The 14,269-nt window shown below is 43.4% G+C and overlaps 1 protein-coding gene across 2 annotated transcripts in view; it reads left to right on the plus strand.

The window, feature by feature from the left end:
- Positions 1 to 10,292: 10,292 nt before the first annotated feature.
- KLHL25 (kelch like family member 25) overlaps positions 10,293 to 14,269 on the plus strand; it is a 101,314-nt gene continuing 97,337 nt past the window's right edge. For both annotated transcript variants that reach the window (XM_075897040.2, XM_075897041.2), the window contains exon 1: positions 10,293 to 10,460. The gene's annotated coding sequence lies outside the window, so the exon portion shown is untranslated. The remainder of the gene's footprint in view (positions 10,461 to 14,269) is intronic.

A 14,269-nucleotide genomic window follows, 5' to 3' on the forward strand; every position in this document is an offset into this window, starting at 1 on the left:
TGAGAATGAGATAAAGGAGTCTGTTACTTCTGGATCATTGTGTGACCTGAGTCAATGCAGATAGAATAGCATTGCTATCTGATGGCTATCATGACTCAGGCTATTCTGATAGTTCTTTTTCCCCAGTTTGGTAACCAGTTGTATGCATCTTGAATTTCACCAACACAAAGTCAGCAAAGAAGTCAAGGGTTAAATGGAGCATTGAATTTCCCTTGATCCTTGGAGTTAGTCTTGCCAAAGGAATGTTGAAAAACATTGCCTGAGGTCTGTGTGTGGAAGAAGTTTATGCTGCTGGCATTGGTGCAGACCTCTATTGCAATACAGAAGTTGACTTTAGAAAAAAAACTCAGGTCATAAAGTTTGGATCCAGATCTGGATTCAAAGTTCCCCACAGTCTAGGGCTACATCTATACCGCAGGCTTTTTGCGTAAGAACTGTTTTGCGCAAGAGTTCTTGTGAAAAAGTTCTTGTTCAAGAGTGCATCCACACTGCCATGTGCTTTTGTGCAAGAGATGTGCTTTGGGCAAGAGCATCCATGGCAGTGTGGATGCGCTCTTGCGCAAGAAACTCTGTGGCCATTTTAGCCATAGGGCTTTCTTGTGCAAGAAATCCCTCTTGCCTGTCCACACTGCCTTCTTATGGAAGAGCACAAGAGGGCTTATTCCTCGTGGGAAGATGAATAACTCTTGCACAAGAAGCCCTGTTTTCCAACACTTTACTGTAAATTTACTTGTGCAAGAACATGCGTGCAGTGTAGACGCTCCGCAAGTTTTTGCGCAAGAACAGCTGATCTTGCGCAAAAAGCCTAGAGTGTAGACGTAGCCTAAGTGTAGAGTTCTGATCTATAGAAGGATAAGCCTAACACCAACACCAGCAGAGCTGAGCTAACTACATAGATGTTACACAAAAAAATATGGGACGGAGGCATGTATTTATAGACAGCTCTGCACCTGGCAAGTTGCAGATTTTAACTATGATCAATGGCCCTTTATTCTGCAGTGTATTTGGGCACCTGCATAAATTGTTGTGTTGATTGAGGTTAAGCAATCAAACTTTCTGGGGGTAGCAGGCTTGTTGTCCAGGGCTCTCAGGGCCCATCTAAAGAAGCTTTGAATTCTCTTTTACATTTCAAGACCAAGAGGTGAAGAACTGCAAATGTGATTCTGAATGCTAAACATAGACTAATAATTTATCACATGCTGACAGGTTTGAATATCATGAATGAGCCTCCCAGACGGTCCTTCGAAATCTCCTCACTCTAGCTTATGTGAACTAGGTGGAAAAGGTCTCTCTGAATAGCAAGTTGAAGTCAGTAGTTTTTCTCACTATACGGGCTAATCCATCTCTCCATTCCCTTTAGGATTAACCAGATGAGCACAACAGTCCCTCTTCCTGTCAGATAGGAGTAATTTCCATTGGCATATCTTGTTCAGAGAGACTCAGAGCCTCCTGCCAGGGAGTTGAATCTTGTATCTTTCTTTTGTCTCTACAGCAATAACACGTCTGGTGCCTGCCTTACGTAAACTCTACCTTGTGGAACAACCAGCAATGTTGCAATAATAGCTCGTTTATTAGTCTCTGTGCCCCAAGCATGTCAGCCTACAGATTTTCTGTTTATTCTTAACAATTCACTATTCCTTAGCAGCGTCTCCACCACAAAGTTTGCTCTCTCACTTCTCCTCCTGCCCAATGCTTTGCTCTTTAGATTCCTGGCTCCACAAATAACTTGAGTCTGCACATGAATGTGTGATCTTAGGTATTTTGCAAATGGTTTTTCACTCCAGGGACTGGGATTGCTACCTAGCCAGGATGGAAAAACATATACCCATGAACAGACAATTTAGCAAAATAACTGTAAGCGTCAGTTATGCCTGAACAAAAACAGCAAATGGTCCTGTAATGTGCTTTATACTCTCTTCTTTACTAAGATTGCATTGCAGGTTATTTACATTTCAGAATTCATGTATCCCTGCGTCCGTAAATGTCTTTCTTTCTCACTTTCTTCTTGATTAAGTGGCAGAGCCTAATCTCAGCCCAGTACCAACATTCACAGCAAACACAAATCTTCCCAGAGATAATAAAAATAGTGCTTTTATTTATTTTTATTCTTTTGCAAATGCAGTAATTTACATATTAAAGTGGTTATTAAGGGAAAAAAGTCACTGATGCAAATTTGACATTCAGATGTCAGCTCCTCCATAAATAAGGTCAACTATGATAAGAACATGTTAGTCTCCAATTATAGGTCTCTTAATGCTTAAATAAAGCTGATGTGTGGCATTTGCCATCAGTGCACAGGCTCACAAAAAGATGTTCACCAGAGTCACTCTGGTTGAAATTTTCTCCTCTTGTTGTTTAATTGCTTTTTGGCTAGTATGAGACTCAGATGCTGACCTGAAAGCCTTCCTGATCAGCAGGGGCAGACGGCTGGGTTCTACAGGACAGACTCCTTGATCAGACTATATACAGTCTCACCTTTGCATTCCAACTTCTAAGAAACAAGTAGCCTAATTCTCTGCAGTAAAAGGAACTCGGCTTTGGCCTGGATTACAGAATAGTCGCTGCCACCTATCACTCAATCCTAATGGAAAAAGCAGTTTGGAAAGGCAACTACTAATGTGGGGAGGCATGCTCCTGGTCCATCATCAGGAGCTGGAGTGATACTTGATATTGTATGAGAGGCTTAGCATGGCCAAGGAGACTGAAATAGTCAGTACTGGAGTCCTGCTACGATCCCAGTGGTTGACCTCATGCTATATTTTCTCAGTCAAATAGTGCCTTGCATAGCAGTATGTTTCCTATTACATAACACTGGTAGCCAGAGCTAATTGATGACTCCTTTTTAACATCTCTCAAGTATCAGATGGATAAACTGCTTCTATCGTTATACAGTAATACTAATGCAAGGTGTAGGGTGACAGAGGCTTATGATAAGAGCCCAGGACCTACTGCCAAATGCCAGTGGGATTTTTATGTGTGCCTTTTGCTTGCTTGCTAATAAATTCACCCCCATAAATCTTTGCTTGCAGAAACTTCATATGTCTTGCTTTCTTATGCAAGCTCAATGTCAACTCCCCTTTCAGTGGCAACTCCCCAAGTCTGGATGCAGTAGCTGTAGCTACAAACAGAAAGCGAAAGAAGGCTTTTAGGATTTGAGGAGGCAGGGTGGCCACTTGCTAGGACATGGACTAGACAGATTCAGAAGACCTGTGGTCTATTGCCACTGACCTGAAAGGTAACCCATTCAAACTTTGTGTCTTAGAAATGGAAATGTTCGCAGCCATCTTTACAAAGTGCTTGTAGAGATCTATAGATGAAAAGTGTTACAGGCCAGCCTCACTATAAGCCCAAGATACATTCAAAAAAACTTGGACTTATAGCGAAACAACTTAAAGTGGGGAATATTTTTCCCACAGCTGACTTCCATTTGTGCAAATTGAGGGTTTGGGATTTTTATTTTTTTTTTGCATGACTTAAGAGCAAGGAATGGGAAGACTTATAATGCATAAGTTCCTACAAGCATCAATGACTTTAGTGTGGAACAGATGCATACCGGTGTGACTTATAGCAGGGATGCCCTGTACACAAAATCAAATTATTAATATTAGGCTTGAGTGAAGAAACACTTCCTTTTGTTTGTTTTAAACCTGCTGCCTGTTAATTTCATTTGATAATCCCTAGTTCTTGTGTTATTAGAAGGAGTAAATAACACTTCCTTATTTACTTTCTCCTCACCAGTCATGATTTCATAGACCTTTATCATAGTCTTCCACAGTCATCTCTTTTCCAAGCTGAAAAGCCCCAGTCCTATTAATCACTCCTCATATGGAAGCCATTCCATACCCCTAATCATTTTGTTGCTCTTTTCTGAACCTTTTCCAACTCCAATATATCTTTTTGAGATGACGTGACCACATCTGCATGCAGTATTCAAAATGTGGGCTTACTATCTTATTGTCTACCTCTTTCTTAATGACCAGCCAATTAGCCCGTCAGGTCTCTCCTCCACGTCGGTCTTCTCTCCTGAGCCTCCAGTCTCTCACTCCGTCTCTCTCTCTCTCTCTCTCTCTCTCTCTCTGTCCTCCTCCTACTGCCTCCTCCTCCCCTCAGCTCTCCTCCACCTTCTGACTCTCTCTGTCTCTCTATTTCTCTTCTCCTCCCCCTCCTGCCTCTCACTCGGGGAACCGCGGAGCCCAAATGGCTGTTTGGGCTCCACACTCCCCGTGCAGCATGGGGGGGACGTGGAGCCCAAACGGTCGCTTGCGCCACTTGCTTCCACGTGGCGGCCCAACTGAGCGGAGCAGAAGTCAGCCGAACGCCATGGCGGGAGGCGAAGGGGGAAAAACAGGAAAAAAACAAGGTTGTTCACAGAGCCTTGTATTGATCACCAGGCCATAAAGTTCATTAGGTATCACTAATGACTTTCACTAGAAGACCTATATTAATAAATAAGTTTACTCTTTATATTTTTAACTTTGCATTTTTTTCTCCTTCTCATTTAGGGGGCAAGTCAGTGGGTGGGGAGTTGTTGGTTTTTGTTTGTTTGTTTGTTTGTTTGTTTGTTTGTGGGGGGTTCTCACTTGTGTGTGGCTCCCAGATGATTTTTTCTGTGAGTCAGTGGCCCTTGACCCCAAAAAGCTTTCCCCGCCCCTGCTGTAAAGGGCAAACAGTTGTATCTCAGGAGATCTTACACAGCTGCCTATACCTCGAGGCCAGGGAAGACTCTGACTTCCATGACTAGGCCACGAAATATCTCAGCTGCCAATATTACTTGAGATGCCATATGTCCTGTGTTTCTGTAAAGATGATGAGGTTGGGCACCTCCAAGTGAGTTTATTTGCAGTCTTCTTGAGGTCTGGAGAAGTCTTTCTCAAACCTCACTGATACACAGCTATATGAGTTTCAGGTTCCTTCCTGGTTTACAACTGTCCTCCTCACAAGCATCAGAGCAATTAATGAAATCTTTGTGGATATTGTAGATTACCATAATGCCTAGCAGCCGTAGTCATGGAACAGGAATCCATTGTACTAGTTGCTGCCCAAACAGAAAACATTTCATTTGATCCTCCAGAAAAACCATGGTGCCCTCAATTCATAGTGGGATGGGGTGGAGCAACTTACACTGTTTCTATCTATGATGTATTCTCCCCATATTCCAGCAGCCCCCAACTTTTGAGGGTTGTGGCATCCCTACCCTGTCCATCCCTTCTTCCTTCTTTCCCCCTGCAACCAGAGTCAGGAATGGGGCTGTGGCTTCAGTATGGGGGGAGACATTTTGAGGGTCATGGCTTACTCATTCTGTCTGTACCCTGTTTTCCCCTGCCCCCCAAAGCCATGGCTGGGAGTGGGGCCATGACTCCAGTAGCAGGGAGACATGGACAGGGGAAAGGGGTCACAGCTAAGGTTGCAGTTAGGGCTGGGGATGGGGCCTGGAGCCATGGGCGGAGATGCAAGCAGAGAGGCAGCTGGGCCCTCAACCAGGTGCAGCTCTACTATTGCAGAGCTGAGCCAAGATTGGGGACGGGGCCAGGTGTGGAACTGGGACCTGGGATGTAGGTGGGGCAAGACCAGAGCAGAGCCGATGGCAGGGAAGGGCTGGGTGGCACTCCCTCCCCACCTTTACGTAGTCTAGCCTAGGCTCCACCAGGGTATGTCTACACTACCCTTCTAATTCAAAATAGGAGGGTAATGTAGGCATACCGCAATTGCAAATGAAGCCCGGGATTTGAATTTCCCGGGCTTCATTTGCATGAAACCGGCCGGCGCCGTTTTTAAATGCCGGCAGTTCGAACCCCGTGCCGCGCGGCTACACGCGGCACGGAGTAGCTAGTTCGGATTAGGCTTCTAATCCGAACTAGCTGTACTCCTCATTGAATTAGATTAGAAGCCTCATTGAATGAGGAGTACAGCTAGTTCGGATTAGAAGCCTAATCCGAACTAGCTACTCCGTGCCGCGTGTAGCCGCGCGGCACGGGGTTCGAACTGCCGGCATTTAAAAACGGCGCCGGCCGGCTTTATGCAAATGAAGCCCGGGAAATTCAAATCCCGGGCTTCATTTGCAATTGCGGTATGCCTACATTACCCTCCTATTTCGAATTAGGAGGGTAGTGTAGACATACCCCCACACACCTCCAGACATTCCTCTATGCCCTCCTATGGGGTCATGCCCCACGCTTTGAGGATCTATGCTATCAACAGACAGACAGACAAATAGATAGTCAGAGGACTTCAGTCTCCAAGACCTTCCTCCAGCATGACTAAGATCACATTAAATTATTTTTAAATGTAACCCCTGTGTATAAAAAAATACCCTTCAACAGCAGATAAAGCAATAAATCAACATGACTCATTCTCAGACAGTGAAGGGAGATGCTGGAGGTAGTGTATGAATTGAAAATCTCTTGTTTTATTCTAGCAACTTTCATTTTACCAAGAACTCACCAGTATAAAAGAAGCCATTAGCAACTTTTTTATCACAAGTTCTGTATTAAATTTATCCCAGACAATGGGGAAAGTCAGTCATACAATACAAAATGTGCTAATTCTCTACAACCCACCCGTACATAATAAGGCTTGCCTATTGCTCTGATAACTGAGCTATTTTAGTATGCAAGGTGCTGAGTGCTGTGCGTGCCTTAAAATTGACCGAGTGCAATTATTGTATTGATTTGATGTGGCATTAGCTCTGTGTTTAAGCTGGTTTATGTTTTTTAATTTGCAATTAAATAAAATGATGCCTATTCCCTAAGATGGCTGATGGTTGTTTATACTCTGCAATGGTTGATGAAGCAACTTTTATTTGGGCTTCATAAAACGCAATTGTTCAGCAGCTCTGAAGTATAGTAGATAGATTTCTCAGAGAGGTTTCTAACCCAGAAAAAGATAAAACTAAACTCCAATCTATTTTAAAATGGACCAAGTAGCAATGGCTGTGTTGCAATGGGACTATAATGAAGTAAGTGAGAGAGCACTATTGTACTAATGATAAAAGTAACGATGGAAATATCTTACATTTCTATAGACCCTTTCATACTGCAAGATTAAAAGTGCTCTAAGAGAATATGTACACATACACACACACACAGAAGTAATGTCACTTAGCCACCTCCATCAACACCACTTATATCCAGCCAGTTTTGGAAGGGAATGTGGCAGCTGTTTAACAGCACACACCACACAACAGGCTTGCTACAGCTCTATGACTCAGATTACTCCATTGTCTGACTCTAATCAAACAAACCTTTTAAAAAAGCTTGCTGTGCAGCACAGAAACAGGCATCTGTTCATGCTCCTAGGCTCCCTGAATCGTGGTGTTAGATGGGTGAGAAAAATGGAAAAATAAGATCAGAACCCACACAGATTTCTCCTCTGAGGATCTACATTGTTGCTTTTACATTTTGGTATGAAAGAAGCGATAGTGAAAAGTGGTTGGAGACTGAGCTCTAGGTGTGTATCTAGACTACAGGGTTTTTTCAAAAAAAGTGGCCTTTTTTCAAAAAAACCTCACCTGGGTCTAGGCTGCTGCCACGTTCTTTCGAAATTAAATCAAAAGAACACGGCAGTTTTTTTGATCGCAGAAAACCTCATTTTACGAGGAATAACACCTTTTTCGAAAGTGCTCTTTCGAAAAAAGGTGTTATTGAATGCAAACAGTGCTTTTTCAAAAAAGAGCATCCAGACTGCCTGGGTGCTCTCTTTCGAAAAAGCAGCTCTCTTTTTAGAAAATACTGGTTGCTGTCTAGATGCTCCCTTTTGAAAGAGGCTTTTTCAAAAGATTCGAAAAAGCCTCTTTCGAAAGAGGCTTGTAGTCTAGATGTACCCTACGTGTTGAAATCCAGTCCCTGCAGAACAAATCTAAAACAGGAACAGGAAAAACAGTCTTCACACACAGCATTAGAATCAGCTTGCCACTAAGCCTGGCTCCTTATCTCAAATAAGGACCATCTCTAAAAGTTGAAAGTTTCAGGGCTGACAACAAGGGACAAGCTTAATGCCAAAATGGTACCACAAAACTTAGTCTGTAATGTTCCCTCTAAATTTTCCATCCATGTGCAGAATACATTTTGTTATGTGAACTGAGGCATGTGCGGATGTGTACCACCAGTAGAAACACATGCTGCTGGCTGAGGGCACTCTGCTAATCAGATGGGCGGCATTTGAATCTCTCCAGGGTATCCGCCCAAGCGCTCATCCTACAAGGAACACTGGAGTCTGGTTCAACTCATATTAAAGTCCGTGGGAGAGTTTTCACCAGCTTCAGTGGGCTTTGGATTAGGTCCTCCGTTACATACAAAGGAAGTGGATGTTTGCCAGGACACCAATGCTACACAGACTTGGTGGGTTTCAATCCTTGTTCAACTGTTGTTCTGGATTGGAGGGTTAAACTCATAAAGGACTGACTTAATGCATTAAATGTTCCAAGTACAGATAAAGCCAGGTCTTGCTGATCAGTTTCCACTCGGCATGGCCCCAAGGCTCAAAGTTCCAAGTTAAATGATTGATGTCTCTCAGTTACTGTCTCTATTCCATAGATTCCTTCTCTCATGAGTGTGGAATGCAAGAACAGAGAACGCTAGGAGGGTTATGTGTCTTAAAATTATGTGTAACATGTCTCTCTAGCCCATGATTGACCTTCAGAAATTCCATAGATTCTGTGCTATCCATTCATCAACCTAAATTGAATTCTTGTGTCTATTGTCCTATTTGAAACAAGTTTATCACTGGATAACATACCACAGTGTGCATATCAATGGACAGCATTTCTGTATCACATTGGGCTCATTCTGATGGCAGCTAAGTAGAAAATTTTCTATGGACAGGTTTTCTACTGGGTTTGTTTTAATTGTGCTGATGTCTTCTTTGCTATTGCTTTCCACAATATCTTGGCAAACAAATGTACCAGCAGGAATAAAGTGAGTATTGTAGAATATTCCCACAAGTGGGGGTTGAATTTCTTGTGATGAGTATTCACTTCAAAAATCTAACTTTGTTAGGATCATCCAGTAAAGAACTGATATGTACAATGTGAATGCTGAGCACTATAACTAATCCAAACAACCCAAACAGTAAATTATAATTATCAAAACAATATCCACTGTAAACAGTTCACAAGCAACCCAGAGGCTGAAATATATTTGTGCTGAACATTTACAGAATAATCACAATCACAATCACAATCAATGATTTATGAAATACAGTTGGTTTGTAGATCATTCAAGAGAAAGAACTGAATTAAATATATTTTTTCTATTGTGAACTATTCACTCAGTTTCAGTGGGGTAGGTGAGTTAGTCTGTAACAAAAAAACTTAAAAAACAACGAATAGTCTATAGCACCTTGAAGACTAACAAAATATGTAGATGGTATCATGAGCTTTCATGGGCACAACCCACTTCTTCAGATGGTAATACTGTCATCTGAAGAAGTGGGTTGTGCCCACGAAAGCTCATCATACCATTTACATGTTTTGTTAGTCTTTAAGGTGCTACTGGACTATTTGTTGTTTTTTAAGTTATTCACTCACACTATGTCTAAACAACATCCCTCTTTTGAAAGCAGGGTGTAAATTAGGCAGATCAAAAGTGCAAATGAAGCGGGGATTTAAATATCCTGTACTTCATTTGCATAATTGCATGACAGCATTCTTCCAAAAAACGGTATTTTGAAAGTGAAACCACTGTCTAGACGCAGTTCTTTCGGGGGAAAAAACCCTTTTTTGAAAGATCCTGTACTTCCTTTCAAAATAGGGATTTTTTTTCAAAAGAACAGTGGTTTCACTTTCAAAATACCCTTTTTCAACATGATTATGCAAATGAAGCACTGAATATTTAAATTCCTGCTTCATTTGCACTTTCAATTTGCCTAATTTACATCCTTCTTTCAAAAGAGGGATGTAGTTTAGACATGCTCTCAGTGTTAGCTGTGCTGGGTTTTGGTTTTTTTTTTTTTTTCATATATACATAGATTTTAAAGTCAACAGGAACTACTGGATTATCTAGTCAGACTTTCTATAAAACATAGGCCAGAGAATTTCACCTATGAATTTTAAATAAACACCCAATTAGTCTACCACCTAGAGATTCGTGAATAGACGTCTTTAATGTTATTCAGGCTGCAGCCTTTTGCAATCATTGCTTCATGTATCATCGCCATGAAACATCTTCATGTTTTCTCACACAGCAAAAAAAATCATATTGTGATGCCAGCATTTCTTGATGTCATAATGCACAATGTTACCGCATCACAATACAGTGTCATGATGTCACAATTTTGCACAACTCCCAAAGCAATTTGGAGGCAGCTGAATCAAGATGCAAGTCCTACTTACAATAATTGGGATAATCTTTCTAATAACTAACGCCACCTTGGGAGAAAGATGAAAACATATCAACTGGATTCAGTAACAGAGATAGAGCTAATGACTTCCAGGAGCCAAGAGAGATACAAAAGTCTTAAGAATGGTAGGCAAGTATTCCATGCTTAAAACATTCTGCAGACTAACTGCCCAATCCTGAATTGCTTGTTTGTTGCAAGTTCTCACTGATTTCATCAGGAATTTGACATGCACATGGAAATCAACTTTGAGGATTAATGATGGGATATACAATAATACATAGAAAGAGATTTAGCAAGCTAAGCTTCTCTTGGCTCATAGACTTTATAGAGAGCCCTTCTTCCATAACTAAATTGACTCCACTTGTAAAAAGAACACTTCCACTAGTTATTCATTTGCAATATAATAACTGTATCACAGATTTTAGAGATACCCATTTTCCAAATCTTTCATACAGCACAGTTTTAAAGACATTTACATTTAAATTGTCAAGTGGTTTAAACCCACAATTTAAGTTTTGTATATATTAAAAAGCAGTTTCACAAAACCTAACTTGAAGAGAAATTATATGCATCATCCATAAATATTGCAATAAGGGCTAGTGTCCTTTGACCATGTTCCCACTCCATAGTCAAGAAGGCTTGATTATTTGAATATTTTTGAATGAATTTGGTGCTAGATTGTCAGTCCTGGAAGTTGAACTCTTTCGCTGTTTATTCACAGAAAATATGTTGTATTAGTGCAGGCTTCCCATAAACCCTTCTTTCTGCTAATGTGCTTCTGACTTGAAAAGGACCTCTTGGAGGACTGAGAGGGCAGTTGAGCTCATGCGCACCTTAGTCCCTCGGCTGAGATTGCCAGAAGGGGGGCACAATATCAGTGGTGATGACGCTTTTTATGATATGAGCAGGAACCCACAACTAACTCAACAGAAAATCCGTAATTCTCTCAGCAGAGGGCCATCCGAATGTAACAACTTTTGCTCATTACCAACCTGAAATGACTTTTGAACTGATCATCTAGAGATGGAAGTTTCATAGGTACTTTAGATGTAAGTAGGATCTGAAGGAATACTAGTTGGAATAAGAGAGAAATCCTGTGTAGGTCTACATAAATAAGGTTTATTCCTGCTTTGCTTAGATGTGTTAGAAATACAGCAAATGGAGTGGTATTTTGCTCATTGTAATCAATTTAATTTGTGACCCAACAACAACTACGTTTGCATTAAATCCAGTGGTAGTGTGACGGGGCGGCCCCACCCCGCACTCAAGCCCAAGGAAACCACCTGGTGCCGGGGGCAGAGAGAGCCCAACCCACACAGCCCTACTGGGCATGCTCCGAGGGGAGCAGAGGTATAAAAGGCTGCTGGCCTGCTCAGACGGGGCGGCCCGAGCTGGAGCTAGTGCTCAACTACCAGAGAGGGAGTCGCCAGGACTGCTGAACGTGCTGCTGCCAGGCCCAAGCCGGGTTTGCCCCCAACACCAGAGCCGCCTACCGGCCCCCCCTTGATCCAGGCACCGGACCGCACACTGCCAACCCCGACGTTGACTGGGGAAGTGCCAGGACAGCCACCCGACCAACATCAATAGGTGGGACCGCGACGGGCCAGGGGCAGGGGGTAGAAAGCAACCCAGGGCAGGGAGCTGGAAAGGCCCCTGAGGGCTCGGTGCGTTGCGGAGAGGAACCCGCGCCGAGCCAGTGGTGGGAGCCACCCGCCACTAATAGGGCCCTGGGTCAGGGCCCAGTGGAGAGGGAGGGCCTGGGACCCCCTACCCCTGCTGCCCGAGGCCCCAGCGAGTGGGGGGCTGGGATAAAGAACTTTGGAACTTTGGAACGAGGAAGCCTAATCCGAACTACCTAGTTCGTGCCGCGTGTAGCCACGGGCATGGAGTCCGAACTAGCGGACATTTAAAAATGGCGGCACCAGGCAATATGCAAATGAAGCCTGGGAAATTCAAATCCCGGGCTTCATTTGCAACTCCGGTTGCCTACATTAACCACCCTAGTTTGAACTAGGGTGGTAGTGTAGACATACCCTTTGGGACTCTGGGCCTGCGTATTGAGGACTAGGCCGTGAGGCCGTATTTCCCCTACTGCAGGGACAGTGAACTTTGGGACTAGGCCTCCAGGCCTGCGTGTTGAGGACTAGGCCGTGAGGCCGTATTTCCCCTACTGCAGGGGCAGTGGACATTGAGAATAGGCCAGTGGGCCATATTTCCCCTAAAAAGGGGCATCATGCTTCAGGCCGAGGCCCAAGAGGGCTGGATGATGCCCCAGATGAGGGCAGCAACACTGAGCATGAGGGGTGACCCCCGACAGGTAGCTAAAATATGGTTACCGATTTTTGTAATTTTGTGGGAATACAGAGAAGTAGAACTGTGCTTGTTCCAAAGGAGAATGCTCACAGTCAGCAGAAAGAAGCTTGCTAAGTAGAGGCTCAACTTTCAGAGCTCTAGGAGTGCGTCTAGACTGTGGTTTCTTTCAGAAAAACTGACATTTTTCTGAAAAAACTGGACAGGGAAGAAAGAGTTCCAGGTGTCCTGGTGGCCACTCCATCCATAGCAGTCACAAGGGGACAGTCCATTGGGATATAGCAGTCACAAGGAATCCATGAAACAGTGGGAGCATATAGAATGGGACCAACTTCTAAGCTAATGGAAATCCAACTTTTCTCATGATTTTGTTTGCACTCAGCAAGCAGAGCTTGTAGGTATATTGTTGTCACTGTCTTTAAGGGTATGTCTAGACTACATGGCTCCATCAACGGAGTCATGTAAATGAGTTTACTAGACATAGGAAAATGAAGCGGTGATTTAAATAATCGCCGCTTCATTTACATCAAAATGGCCACCACACTGTGCCAATCAGCTGTCTAGCTGCACAGCGGGGCAGTCTGGACGCACCACGGTCAACAAGGGAAGCCCTTGTCAACCGCTCTGGTAAACCTCATTTCACAAGGCATACTGGAGCGGTCGACAAAGGCTTCCCTTGTCGACCGTGGCGCGTCCCGACTGCCACGCTGTGCCGCCAAACAGCTGATCGGCACAGCGCGGTGGCCATTTTCATGTAAATGAAGCAGCGATTATTTAAATCGCTGCTTCATTTTCCTATGTCTAGTAAACTCATCTACACGGTAGTCTAGACATACCCTAACAGTTGTGTCAAAATGTGAGCAAGATCAGATCCCACAGCTTTAGAAACAAGGCATGATGAAGGCATCTTGGGCACAAACTCCTCCTCCTCCATGAGCGCGTTAGAGTCGGGTCCTTCTACGGTCTTGCAGATTTAGACCCTTCCAGCAAGAGATGATATAACTATAAATATATTAGTGCTGCATGCCCCAGGATGCCAGCTAATATTCTATTACCCGTCTGCTCTTTGCACATTATTCAGTTTCAGAACTAAAGTAACTCATTACCCACTGACATCGAGAGGCTGCTCGGAGCAAAGCCAAGCTGATGTTATTCTGATGGTTTTCTTCTCTAAATGGAGGACTTCCATGTTGTGTCTGCTATGCCCCAGTCTTCCAGAACATTTGTTGAGCCATTAATACACAGAATGCCAGGTTTCTCTCCCTATTGAACAGCAGGACATACTTTAGTAGAGCAATAAATTAGATTCAAAGAGAAAGGGAAAGGGTAAGCCGGGAAAGAGCAGCCGAGTTGGGGGGGGAGTAATGAAGAATTCGCGCTGTTCCACTCGACAGTGCTCACAGCTTCAGCGCACCTCTCTATCCCCTTGCCCTGATGTGCTGTGCTCCATGCTGCAAAAAATGAGAAAGCAACATTTTTATTTGCTTTGCTCGTTCCCCGTCAGCATCAGTTGGCTTTGCAGAATTAGTTCTTAACCCTTTGGTCAACCTAGAAAGATGAGGAAAACCAAACCAAAACCACTTATCTCAGTCCCAGTCTGAAGTGTCTCTATGGAAAGGATAGG

Source organism: Pelodiscus sinensis, chromosome 14 (genome assembly GCF_052426305.1).
Source record: "Pelodiscus sinensis isolate ZL-2025 chromosome 14, ASM5242630v1, whole genome shotgun sequence".
NCBI classification, from domain to species: domain Eukaryota; kingdom Metazoa; phylum Chordata; order Testudines; family Trionychidae; genus Pelodiscus; species Pelodiscus sinensis.